This window comes from Dama dama, chromosome 13 (assembly GCF_033118175.1).
Source record: "Dama dama isolate Ldn47 chromosome 13, ASM3311817v1, whole genome shotgun sequence".
Taxonomy (NCBI): domain Eukaryota; kingdom Metazoa; phylum Chordata; class Mammalia; order Artiodactyla; family Cervidae; genus Dama; species Dama dama.
The window spans coordinates 20,719,673-20,731,936 of NC_083693.1; positions in this window are offsets into that span (position 1 = coordinate 20,719,673).

Below are 12,264 nucleotides of genomic sequence, written 5' to 3' on the forward strand. Positions count from 1 at the left end.
TTCCACGAGGTGGGCTAGGATTTTTATTCTAATTGAATTTGTAGTTAATTCCAGATAAAGATGAGTTTCTTTTCGCTGATACTGCTCAAAAAAGGGGTCCCAGCCTGCCTACTTGAAGCCCATTTTTACTCAAAATTAATCACAAAAAAAATGAGTTGTTTCGTGCAATTGTTTGTATTTTTAGGACAGAAAAATAATATCTGAAACCCTGGGTTCCTGATTTGGTCTTTTGAGTCGTGTATGATGGAGATCGAGGGGTATACTCCTGTGCCTTAAATGCAGTGTGTGTGCTAAGTCACTTCAGTCATGTCTGACTCTTTGTGACCCTATGGACTGTAGCCCACCAGGCTCCTCTGTCCATGGGATTCTCCTGGCAAGAACACTAGAGTGTGTTTCCATCCCCTTCTCCAGGGGATCTTCCCGACCCAGGGATCGAACCAGCATCTCTTATGTCTCCTGCATTGGCAGATGGGTTCTTTACCACCAGCACCACCTGGAAAGCCCCTTAGATGCAGTGAAAGTGAAAGTGAAGATCACTCAGTCGTGTCTGACTCTTTGCGACCACATGGACTATATAGTCCATAGAATTCTCCAAGCCAGAATACTAGTGTGGGTAGCCTTTCCCTTCTCCAGGGGATCTACCCAACCCAGGGATCACACCATTTCTCCCACATTGCAGGCAGATTCTTTACCAGCTGAGCCACAAGGGAAGCCCAAGAATATTGGAGTGGGTAGCCTATCCCTTCTCCAGCAGATCTTCCCAACCCAGGAATCGAACTGCAGTCTCCTGCATTGCAGTTGGATTCTTTACCAACTGAGCTATGAGGGAAGCCCTTAGATTCAGTATTGCTAACCAGTTAAGAGCACAGAAAGATTTTGATTTGAAGACAGCTTACCACTCTCCCTGTGAATGCTTGTTCTGGTGTTAATGGATCTTAAACAATTTGTTTACAACCATAAATCACCTAAAAGAATGTAAGGAGTCAAGCTTTCCAATATGTGTTGCAATACTTGTTAAACAGATTAATACACAGAGGAACAAAAGAAAGAATAAAATATAAAGCATGCAAGTCTTCCAGAATTTACTTACTTTGCCACTTACTTGACAGACTTCTGCTTTAACAGTGACCTTTTGGGACCTATGTTTTCTACAAGTTCATATTTTAGATATTATGAAATAAGGAAGACTATTAAATTGTACTTAGTTTATCTTTTTCAGCCAACCCTGATAATCGACTGGACCGTCTTCCTCTCTCTCTCCTACCAAATTTTGGGGCAGTACACCAGAAAAAAAAACCAGGGCCTAGAACCAGAGCCAGAATAAGAAACAGACTTAGGCCCTCCACGGCTTATCAGGTAACCTGTCTCCTTTCAGCATCACTTAACAAAGCTGATGTCCCATTTTTTTTTCCAGAGGCTTTGGACCTAGAGAAGGACACCCCCTTTTTTCACCAGCAGTAGAGAGCAATGTCGATCAAACACCATGAACACAGATCCTAAAGCAATATTGGCATTTTCAAAGCTCCCATTACTGATTAACCCTTGCATTCCTTTTCTTTCTTGAGGAGTATGAACTTCTTGTCTTTTATCAGGACCTCTTAACATCCAGAATGTGGATCTATCTATAATTGCACTTTTTAAAATCTGTTCATGATGTTTATACACATCTCCAGATTTCTGCTGTTTATCTGAGCTATTGAAGGGCAGAAGGAAGATGACTGATTCATTCCTAAAATTCAGTAGGCAGTCCATACATGATTTTTTTAACTAATGAACTCAAAGAGTCATAGAAGATTTCATTGGAAAAAAATACATTCCTCTTATTTGGCCAAAGTTGCAAGTCATCATATGCAATAATAAGAAATGTTGGCTGTGCTAGATCAAATTAAATGCAGTAAGAAAAGAAAGTGCTGCCTCAGAAAAAGAGGAGGGTGATTCCAATTTTCTCTAATATGAATGATACTGCAATGAACAATCACAGAAGCAAATTTTTTAGTGCATCTCCAGTTATACTGGAAATATTGTTGTTGTTTAGTTGCTAAAGTCTCTTTTGAGACCCCATGGACTGTAGGCTGCCAGCTCCTCTGTCCATGGGATTCCCCAAGCAAGGATACTAGACTGGGTTGCCATTTCCTTCTCCAAGGAATCTTCCTGACCCAAGGATTGAATCCATATCTCCTGCATTGGCAGGCAGATTCTTTACCACTGAACCACCTTGGAAGAACCTGAAATGTTAACTTCATGCATATCAACTACAGGGACAAAATATATTTGGTTATATTCTTGTTATCGTTGAGTTTTCCATATTCTCATTAACATTGCCTATTGTAATTAAGTACAATGAAACTAAGATGGAAGTAATAACCTCTTTTTGTCTTATGTTTTATATAAATATATATCAATATTACATATATAAATATTAGATATGTATACATAAATAACTATATAACCTCCAGAATGCTTGCCTGGAAAGCCCCGTGGATAGAGGAGTCTGGTGGGCTACAGTCCATGGGGGTCACAAAGACTTGGAAAGAAATGAGGGACTGAGCCCAAGGAGAATTACGGACCTCAATTCTTTACCTTATGTATATATGCACTCTCTGCTACATACGGATGTGTACTTCCCTTCCCTGGATTTTGTGTTTCACGGTGTAACTTTCTCTGGGTAATGTGGATATGGAAGATGCGATGTTAGAGGGGCTTAAAGTGCGATTTTTGTGGCCCGTTATACTTCCTTGAATTTATGCCATTCTTTCTTTTTTTAATTGGAGGATAATCGTTTCACAATACTATCTTAGTTTCGGCTGTACGACAACATGAGTCAACTATAAGTATATATATTCCCTACCACTTGAGCCTCCCTCTTATGCCCCCCATCCCACCCTCTGAGTCACCACAAAGCTCTAAGCTGGGCTCCCTATGCTATACATCAACTTCCCACCAGCTCTCTGTTTTACCTAAGGCAGTGTGCGTACGCCAAAGCTACTCTCTCGTGTCCCACCTTCTCCTGCTCCCTCTGCGTCCACAAGTTCTTATTCCATTCTTAAAAGAGGCACACGGCCGCCCACCCACCCTGCTGGTCCAGGAGTGGCAGGTAGAGTGGAGCCCCCCCACCCAACTACATCATGGGGCTGAAGCATCCTAGCTGACTTAGAAACTCATTAACACAAAGGAAATGCTTATTGCTATATTCCACTGAAAATTTGGGATTATTTGTTATGCAGCAGCAGTTAACTACTACATATATTTAATATGGGTCTTTTGCTGGGAATATACAACAGTGAATAAAAAGACAGCAGCATTATTTATACTGGATTGAGAGGGAAATATGCAATATAAAAATATTATCTGTCTGTCTATCTATTAGGCACTGATTTGGTTTGGGGTTTCCCTGGTGGCTCAGTTGGTAAAAGAATCTGTGTTCAATACGGGATACCTGGGTTCAAGCCCTGGGTTGGGAAGATCCCCAGGAGAAGGGCATGAAAACCTACTCCAGTATTCTTTCCTGAAGAATCCCCATGGACAGAGGAGCCTGCAGTCCATGGGGTCACTAAGAGCTGGACGTGGCTGAGCAACTAAGCACCACACAGTGATTTGATTTGAAGAAAAAGTGAGTCAACAAAGAATACAAAGTAACATGGAAGGGGCACCTTTGATGGCTAATGAAATTGAATTTTTTCATCCTCTTCTCTGAAATTTGTCTCTTAATGTAACTTACATTTTTTTCCTTTAGCATGTTCATCTTTTTTTTTCTAATTTGTACTTATTTTCATGTTACTTATTTATATATTACATGTTTACATACACTAGCTTTTATAATGTTGTAAATATTTTTCTCCATTTATGTAAAACTTTATTTTAAATATAAATTAATTTAATAGTTTTTACTGTATGCTTTACTTCATGTTTAAAAAATTTTTACATTTCAATCAGCCATAATTGTTAGTGATTTAATTTTGTGTATGCTGTAAATTAGGAACCCAACTCTACTCCTACCTCTGACAAAGGTTCTCATCTCCAGTGCTTAATAGTCCAGCTTCTCCTAGTTGATGTGAAATGTCATCATTGCTTTGTAACAGGAGTTGGGTGACATATTTTTTGAATAATATTTACCTAATAATAGTGTTCTTCATTATATTAAATGGTATTAAAATATGCATGATATTACTTTTGATGAAAAAGGCAATAACATATACAACATAATATGTCCCTGATTCTATGAAACTAATACACACCCACAAACACATGCAAGGAAGATTAGGAAGAAATCTAAGATATTGAAAGTAAAAGTGTCAGTCGCTCAGTCATGTCTGACTCCTTGTGACCCCATGGACTATAACCCACCAGGCTCTGCTCTCCATGGAATTCTCTAGGCAAGAATACTGGAGTAAGTAACCATTCCTTTCTCTAGGGGATCTTCCCAACCCAGGGACTGAACCCAGGTCTCCAGATACCTAATTCTAAGTGAATGGAAGGATAAGAGACAGTTTTTATTTCTTCTTCATTGTTTTCTGTTCTTTCTAAATGATTTACTGTAAATATAAAATATTAAAAATGCATACAAATAAATAATTTTAAAAGAAAAATCTAAGACTTCAATAACTTGAAAAGTTCTATTAACTAGAAGTCCAAGTTAATTTTATTTGTATTTCAGAAAAAAATAGCAAATTATTTCTTGATTTTTCATAATTAATCCAATGGGATGGCATTCAGCTTGCATTTAGCCAAAAAAAAAAAAAAAAATCATTAATTTAAATTTTCTTCCTCTTCTTGAAAGTCGTTTCCCAACCCATCCTGCTGCTATTCTTAGGAGTAAGATCTGTTGAGTCCCTCAGATTTGGTAGGTAATTCCTAATGTCACAGCAAGGAGCCAGGATTTAAAGCAGCCACCTAGAAGGAGTGCCTCCCTTTGCTTAAAGAAATAAATGTATACAAATATCCCCATTACCCATCAAAGAGGCTTTCTGTAGACACAGAGAGATTCTATACTTGGAGAGAAAAGGATCCATCCAATGTCATAGTTGAATAATTCTATAAATGACCAAGACAAGGCATGCAGTACAGTAACTCAATGGCTGAACTCTTGAGGGAAAACCCAAGTCTGAGAAAAGATGTATTTACAAAGTGGGTGAAGAACACCTGGCCTTCTTACTCCATCCCAGGGATACATCTCAACACATCCAAGGTACAAGGTAATAAGGAAAAAGAATTAACTACGACCTTGCCTGCCACATATCAAAGTTAATTCTACTTTAAATGAGTCTTAATTATGCCAGTGAAAACAGAAAGAACATGTCCCCTGAAAATGTAACTTTTACTGTGAGGATGAGGAAAGATTTAAAGTAAGTTTCCTTTAAATGTAGTGAGCCTAATTTTGAAACTACAGTATCAGTTTTTGAGCCAATAAGCCCTACATCTCTCATAGAGTGGTTGGCTTGTTGTCACTCCCTGTCTGTGAAACTACTCACCCTAGGGAAAACCCTCATCTTCTAGAAAGCATTTAGCCTCTGATTGTCTGAATTTGGTGTATTCGATCCCTGTACTGTTTTTTATTCAAATGTATTCTTTTGGCTGAAGATATAAGACCTAACAGTGTCATAAACACTTGTTTTTTTTCCATGACTGGAAGTCACCCATTTTTGATAGCCTACCGTATGCCAGGAGATGAGCTAAAACTATGAAGCTTATGGATTTTTATTGAAAAAAAATGGACATACAGCATTATGTTAGTTTTAGGTGTATAGCATTATGATTTCATATATGGGTATATTACAAAATTTTTAGCACAATATGTCTTGTTAACATCCATCATCACACATGGTTATATTTTTAAGAATATTTGCAGCATCGCTGTATGAGAGATACAGTCAGTTTTTTCAGGTGAATCTGAGATATAAAAAAGTACACAACGTGTCCAAGGTCACATTACTTATAAATGAGTGGGGCTCAAATCCACACCTTTTTGACACCAATGCTGGATGTTCTTCCTATGGACTGCATTATCTCCTACAAGGGAAACCTTAATTCATTGCTGTATTATGATACTTTTATGGAGATGCACACACTCACAATAACTTATTTGCCAAATTTGATTGAAGTGTTAGTTTTCATATATGGACAGAACTTCTCCCATGTATGCAGGTTATTGATGTCTTTCTAAATCATTCATTGCATGAGTTACCAACTAACAGTATCTTCTTACTAAGCTACTATTTTGTGTTCTCTGCCTTTACATTTTCAAGGCAATTTTGGGTTAGCAACAAAATTGAGAAGAGAGTAAAGAGATTTCTCATATACTCCCTGCTCTCACACAGAAACAGCCTCTCCCATTTTCATTCTCAGTGGGTAGAGACGGACAGAATTTGAAGGAGCAGGCTAGCTGTCCCCAAATGTGGTCACCTTCACACTGCAGTGGAAAGCCTTCACGCTGCAGAAGGAAGAGGAAGTTGTAAGAGAAGTTAAATCATCCAGAGACCAGCAGGGCGAGCTTTCCTTCTCCCTCAAGTTTTGGAGATTTTAAAATAATGCTAATAGTAGATAATTATAAGGGTTTTTTTTTTCTTTTAATTTTAAAGAGTTTGGTTTTTAAGAACAGTTTTATTTTTTAATTTATTTTATTGAAGTATAGTTGATAAAAGCAATTTTAGATTGACAAACAAGTTGAAATAAAAGTAAAGAGATTTCCCTGACCCTGTTCATGCATGACTTCTGTGATCTATACTCAACAGAATGGTGTATATATATATATATATATATATATATATGTATGTATATATGCAAGCATATATACATACATATACATACATGCACACATACATATACATACATACATACATGTATATGCATATGTATATATATGTATATGTGTGTGTGTATATATATATATATATATTTTTTTTTTTTTGCTAAGGATGGACCCACAATGACACATCATAATTATCAAAAGTTCATTGTCTACCTTAAGCTTCATACTTGCTGATGTAACTTTCTCTGAGTTTGGATAAACCTTTCATGGCATGTATCTATTATTATAACATCATACAGGATGCTTTTACTGCCTGAAAAATAATGTGCTTTGTCTATTCATTTCACTCTTTTGAACTACCCCTATAACTGCTGATCTTTTTTTTATCTATATAGTTTTGCCTTTTCTAGAATGTCATATATAAATAGTTGCAATTACATGGTATATGGCCTTTTTGTATTGCCTTCTTTCACCTAGTAATATGCATTTAAGACCCATCCAGCTTTTTTCATGGGTTTATTGCTCATTTATTTTTAACATTGTATAATATTCCATTTTATAGATGTGCTGTAATTTAGGGAATTCCCTGATAGCTCAGCGGTAAAGAATCTGCCTGCAATGCAGAAGAGGCAGGACACGCGGGTTTGATCCCTGAGTCAGGAAAATCCCCTGGAGAAGGAAATGGCAACCCACTCCATATTCTTGCCTGGGAAATTCCATGAACAGAGGAGCCTGGCCGGATACAGTCTATGGGATCACAAAGAGTTGGACATGACTGAAAATTTACCTACTGAAGGGCATCTTGGTTCCTTCCAAGTTTTGGCATTGATGAAGGAAATTGCTCTGAACATCTGTATTCAGATTTTTTCATGGACATGAAATTTTTGCTTCTTTAGCTAAACAGCAAGGAGTGCAATTGCTGGATTATATGGTAAGAGTATACTTAGTTTTATAAGAAATTTATAAAATGTCTTCCCAAGTGGCTGTTCTATTTTTGCATTCCCATCAGCAATGCATGCACGTTCCTGTTGCTTCTCATCCTCACCACCAGTTGCTGTTGTCAGTTCTGTGGATTTTGGCCATTCTGACTGGTGTGTAGTCATTTTTTTCATATCATTTTAATTTGCATTTCCCTGATAGCATGATGTGAAGCATCCTTTTGTATGCTTATTTGTCATCTGGATATTATCTTTGGTGAGGTAACTCTTATGACCTTTGACTCACTTTAACTAATTACTTACTTTCCTACTGTTAAGTTTTAAGAAATTTTACCAGGTGTAAGAGTTCTTAAACCTGGTAAAACTTCTTCCTTAATTGGTAGAGTTCACTAGCAAACCCATCTTGTCATAGTGCTTTCTGATTTAGAAAGTTATTGATTATTGATTTAATTTCTTTAGCAAATGCAGGTCTATTCATAGCATCTGTTTCTTCTTAAGTAAGTTTTGGTTTACTGTGTCTTTCAAGAAATTAATCCATTTCATCTAGGTTATCAAACCCCTGTGTTTTCCTTTCTCACCAATAAAATCATTAAGATTTTTATTTAGGAGAACTAGACAGAACTTGAAATAAATAAAACATGGCTTGGGTAATTATGGTACTATCATATGGTGATATTTGTGCAATCAAGTTTTTAGATTTTTATCATCTTATAAGAAGGGCGAGGACAGAGAATGGGAAACAGAACTGTCATAAATGATGGCATATGGTAATAATTCAGAGTTTTAGTATTTTAGTCAACAAGGTCAGGTTAGGGGTGACTTGGGAAATAAGAAGTAAGTAGATGCCTCAAAGAAGGTGATTAGAGAGGGTAAACCATTAAGAGAATTGGTCCAGGAGAAACTGACATCAGAATTCACTTTTGTGGACTCTGTGCAGGCCAGAAAATGAACTTTTTGAGTTTAGAGTGGATTTCACTGAGGATATTGAGTTTAACTTCTCCAAATATGACTTTCCCTGTGGGGATTTTATATTACCAATACAGATATCAAGGGATTGATGAGAAGTTCATACAAGAAAATATGTTAAGTCGTATTCTAAGTCTATCATAAACATCATTCAGTAATATTTTGATGAAATCTGCCTATAAAATCAAATGTGAGAGGACAAAGAAAATGTATGTTAAGTGTAAGAGTGACTGAATTAAGAAAATCAAATTCCATTAGTTTGTCTTCTGAGTTCAACTTTCTAATATAATGGAAAACAAAACCTCTGTTAAGTCCCCAAGATACATTTTTTTTTTCATGAAGTAGATTATAAACTTGTAATTGACTCATCAAATTTTTAGCTTGAGGGGGCCCATCCCACACACCTGCAGTTCCCATTGGATAACTGAAAGCATCCCTTCCTTCTCTTTGATGTGGTAAATTCCCAAAAGCCATTGGTGATTTAGAGACTTCTCTGAAGAAAACTATTCCTGGAATAGGATAGAAGCGTTAATGTTTTTAAATATCCTCTAGCTCCTTAGATTCAAGGAACAACAACAGCAAAATAATTCTAAGTAAAAGGGAATCAGCTAAGAATTTCCAGACATTTTCTTTATGAAACCAGATGGTAACTGTTCATTGATATTTTCTAAATGAGGCATCCGGAGGGACAAATGAGTGGGAATAGATAACTAGAGCTGCCTATATTCAACTTAGCATCAAATTTAGCTGCAAATGCGGGGCAGTTAAAAGTCCAGGCAGTCATTACTTAATCTTTACAGATATCTATTCCTTGAAAGGGATTTGCTTTTGTTATTTTTGACTTTAAAAACAAACAGTGTTTTTCTTTTGAAATAATTAAAGGGAAAGGAAGTCTAAAGAGAGACTGAGTGACATCCAATATTCTCTAATACCCTCTTGTTGCTTTAGGTGACTGGTATACTTAACTAAGGAGGGTCCTGGGTCTATCATCGACCAGGGCCTGACCTGGGGGTGCAGGAAACAAGTGAGCTGTAACCTGACCGAGCCCAGGTGTGTGCCTGCAGGTCACACACTGGGAAAACATGTGGCTGCAGCAATCCTTTCCCAAGTCTTGCCCTGCCTTTAACTATTTCAGGTCTTCTCAAATGTCCACATTCTCTCATGCTTAGACGATGTCAGCATGCTTTCCTATAGATTAAGGTTTTCAAGTTTGAAAAGGAAGTGCATAAGGTTAAGGGTCTTATTTAAGAGTGTAGAGTCCATGGCAAAGAATATAACTCATCTCTTCTGACTGCCATTGGCTGTTCAGTACGCTGCAATACAGTTCATTCACCATGCACGCTCTCACGAAGCCATGCATGCATGTTGCTTAAAAAACATTTTCTTCTTCCAGAGCATGGCATTACTTTGTTATTTCTTCCTTTAATCTTCTCTCTTTCCTTCCCTCTCTGCCTCTTTTTGTTTTTCCTTCCTTCCTTCCTTTCTTTTCTTTTTTTTTCCCATTTATCCATCTATTGGTCCACTTGTCTACCTAACACAGGTAAAGCAATCTTTGTTTTTGCTGGGTTCCAGAAAACTGAGTTCTTGTACATCCAGAATATAATGTTAAGGAAAATGCAACGGCAGATAAGCTGTGTTCTCTGTGAATTTTTCAATCCTACAAGAGGTGTCTATTGATAGAAAGACTGTGGATTGATGAGGGGGTCTTCAAACCCCACACACACAGAACTAAGGGAAAAAAATTCAATGGACAATGGACAATCTTGTTGTAAATTGTCCATAAGCCACAAGATATATACCTACAGAAAATAAACATTTAAAAAAATGATCTTACTTCACATTAGCAAAGAATATGCCATTAAAAAAAAAAGTACATGCACCTGATTATTTATATGGTTTATATTTCAACATTTTATTTGTAATTCTATTTATAAAAAATATTCTAGAACTGATAACACATTTACCTGAGTTTTTAAAATCAATTAATTAATTAATTTTAATTGGAAGTTAATTGCTTTACAGTACTGTGGTGGTTTTTGCTTACATTGACATGAATCAGCCACGGGTGTACATGTGTCCCCCATCCCGAACCCCGCTCCCACCTCCCTCCCCATCCCATCCCTCTGGGTTTTCGCAGAGCACCAGCTTTGAGGCCCCTGTTTCATGCATCGAACTTGGACTGGTGATCTATTTCACATATGGTAATATATATGTTTCAGTGTTCTTCTCTCAAATCATCCCACCCTCGCCTTCTCCCACAGAGTCCAAAAGTCTGTTCTTTAGATCTGTGTCTTTTGCTGTCTCTCATATTACCTGAGTTTTTAAAGAGTCAATTGACCTTATATTGAAGACTACCTTCATTGTGAATATTAATAACCTAGTTCTTCTCCACTCTGTGCCTTAAATTAATGGACTACATTGATTGACAGCTTTTCAAAGTGTCATCTGAATGCCCTTAGGAGCCATTAAATTACAAATATCCATTTGCCCAAACTCACTTGAACTTCAGTGAACCATCTTCCGTTAGTGTAATCAGGCAAAATCATGTTATGTTGTGACCAGATGCTCCAATTGCTTTTGTTGGAGGAGTGAGTGTAGTAGAGTGAATGTGGGCATTTGAGTCATAAGGCCTGAAATGCAAATTTACCTATTATATCTGAAATTTGGGCATGACAACCCATTCCAGTATTCTTGCCCGGAGAATCCCCATGGACGGAGGAGCCTGGCGGGCTACCGTCCATGGGGTCAAAGAGAGTCAGGCATGACTGAACTGCAGTGACTCCTAAGAACCTCAATTCATATGTAAAGTGAAAATTAAAAGATACACCCAAACAAAATTGCTGACCATAGGTAAATGCACTAATAAAACCCATGTTCCAGTTTAGTGCTGAGAATCTTCTCCTTTCTGATGTCAGAACGAACAACTGCTATTCAACATTGACATGGCTTCCCATCCTGTCATCCTCTCTGTTGCATTCTGCTGTCTTCTTTGTTCACCTTGCCTTTCTTTTATCTTTTCTCCTTCTCTGTTGATGTTTGCTTCTTTTCATTCCTCCAGAGTCTCTTTTTTCTGCAGAAAGTCATAGCCAATTAGAATGTTCTGCTCCTTCTGATCACTCAGCTGATTAATTGGTGCTCTGGGCTCTATCGGTTCTTTTTATGTTTGTAGCCTCACTGACTTCTCAAAAGATTTTGACCACTGGGAATGCTTTTGCTATGCCCCCACTCAAAATTCTCACCACGCCCAAACATGTGTACCTGCTCTAAGATGATGTTTTTTCCAAATGTTTGTGCATACTAAATAAGTGAGTTCTGTACATATTTAGGAGATCTGAGTTTGGGCTTATGAGCCTATAAGGACTGCTATGCAGCAGAGGTAGTAGATAAGACTCCTGTTTCTTTCCTTTCTCCTCTATTTTCTCCTGACTTTTTAAACCCATCCTGAAATGCCAGGATTAGAACTCTAGAAATCCCAAAGTCTCCCTCAAAATGTCCTATTTCACATCCTTTTGCACATAAGTTGAACAAAATTTTCTTTATCACTAAATTCTACTCTTTTAAATCATAGGATGCTCAGTCATAATGAAAGCATTTTCTGTTCTCATGTCACATTTT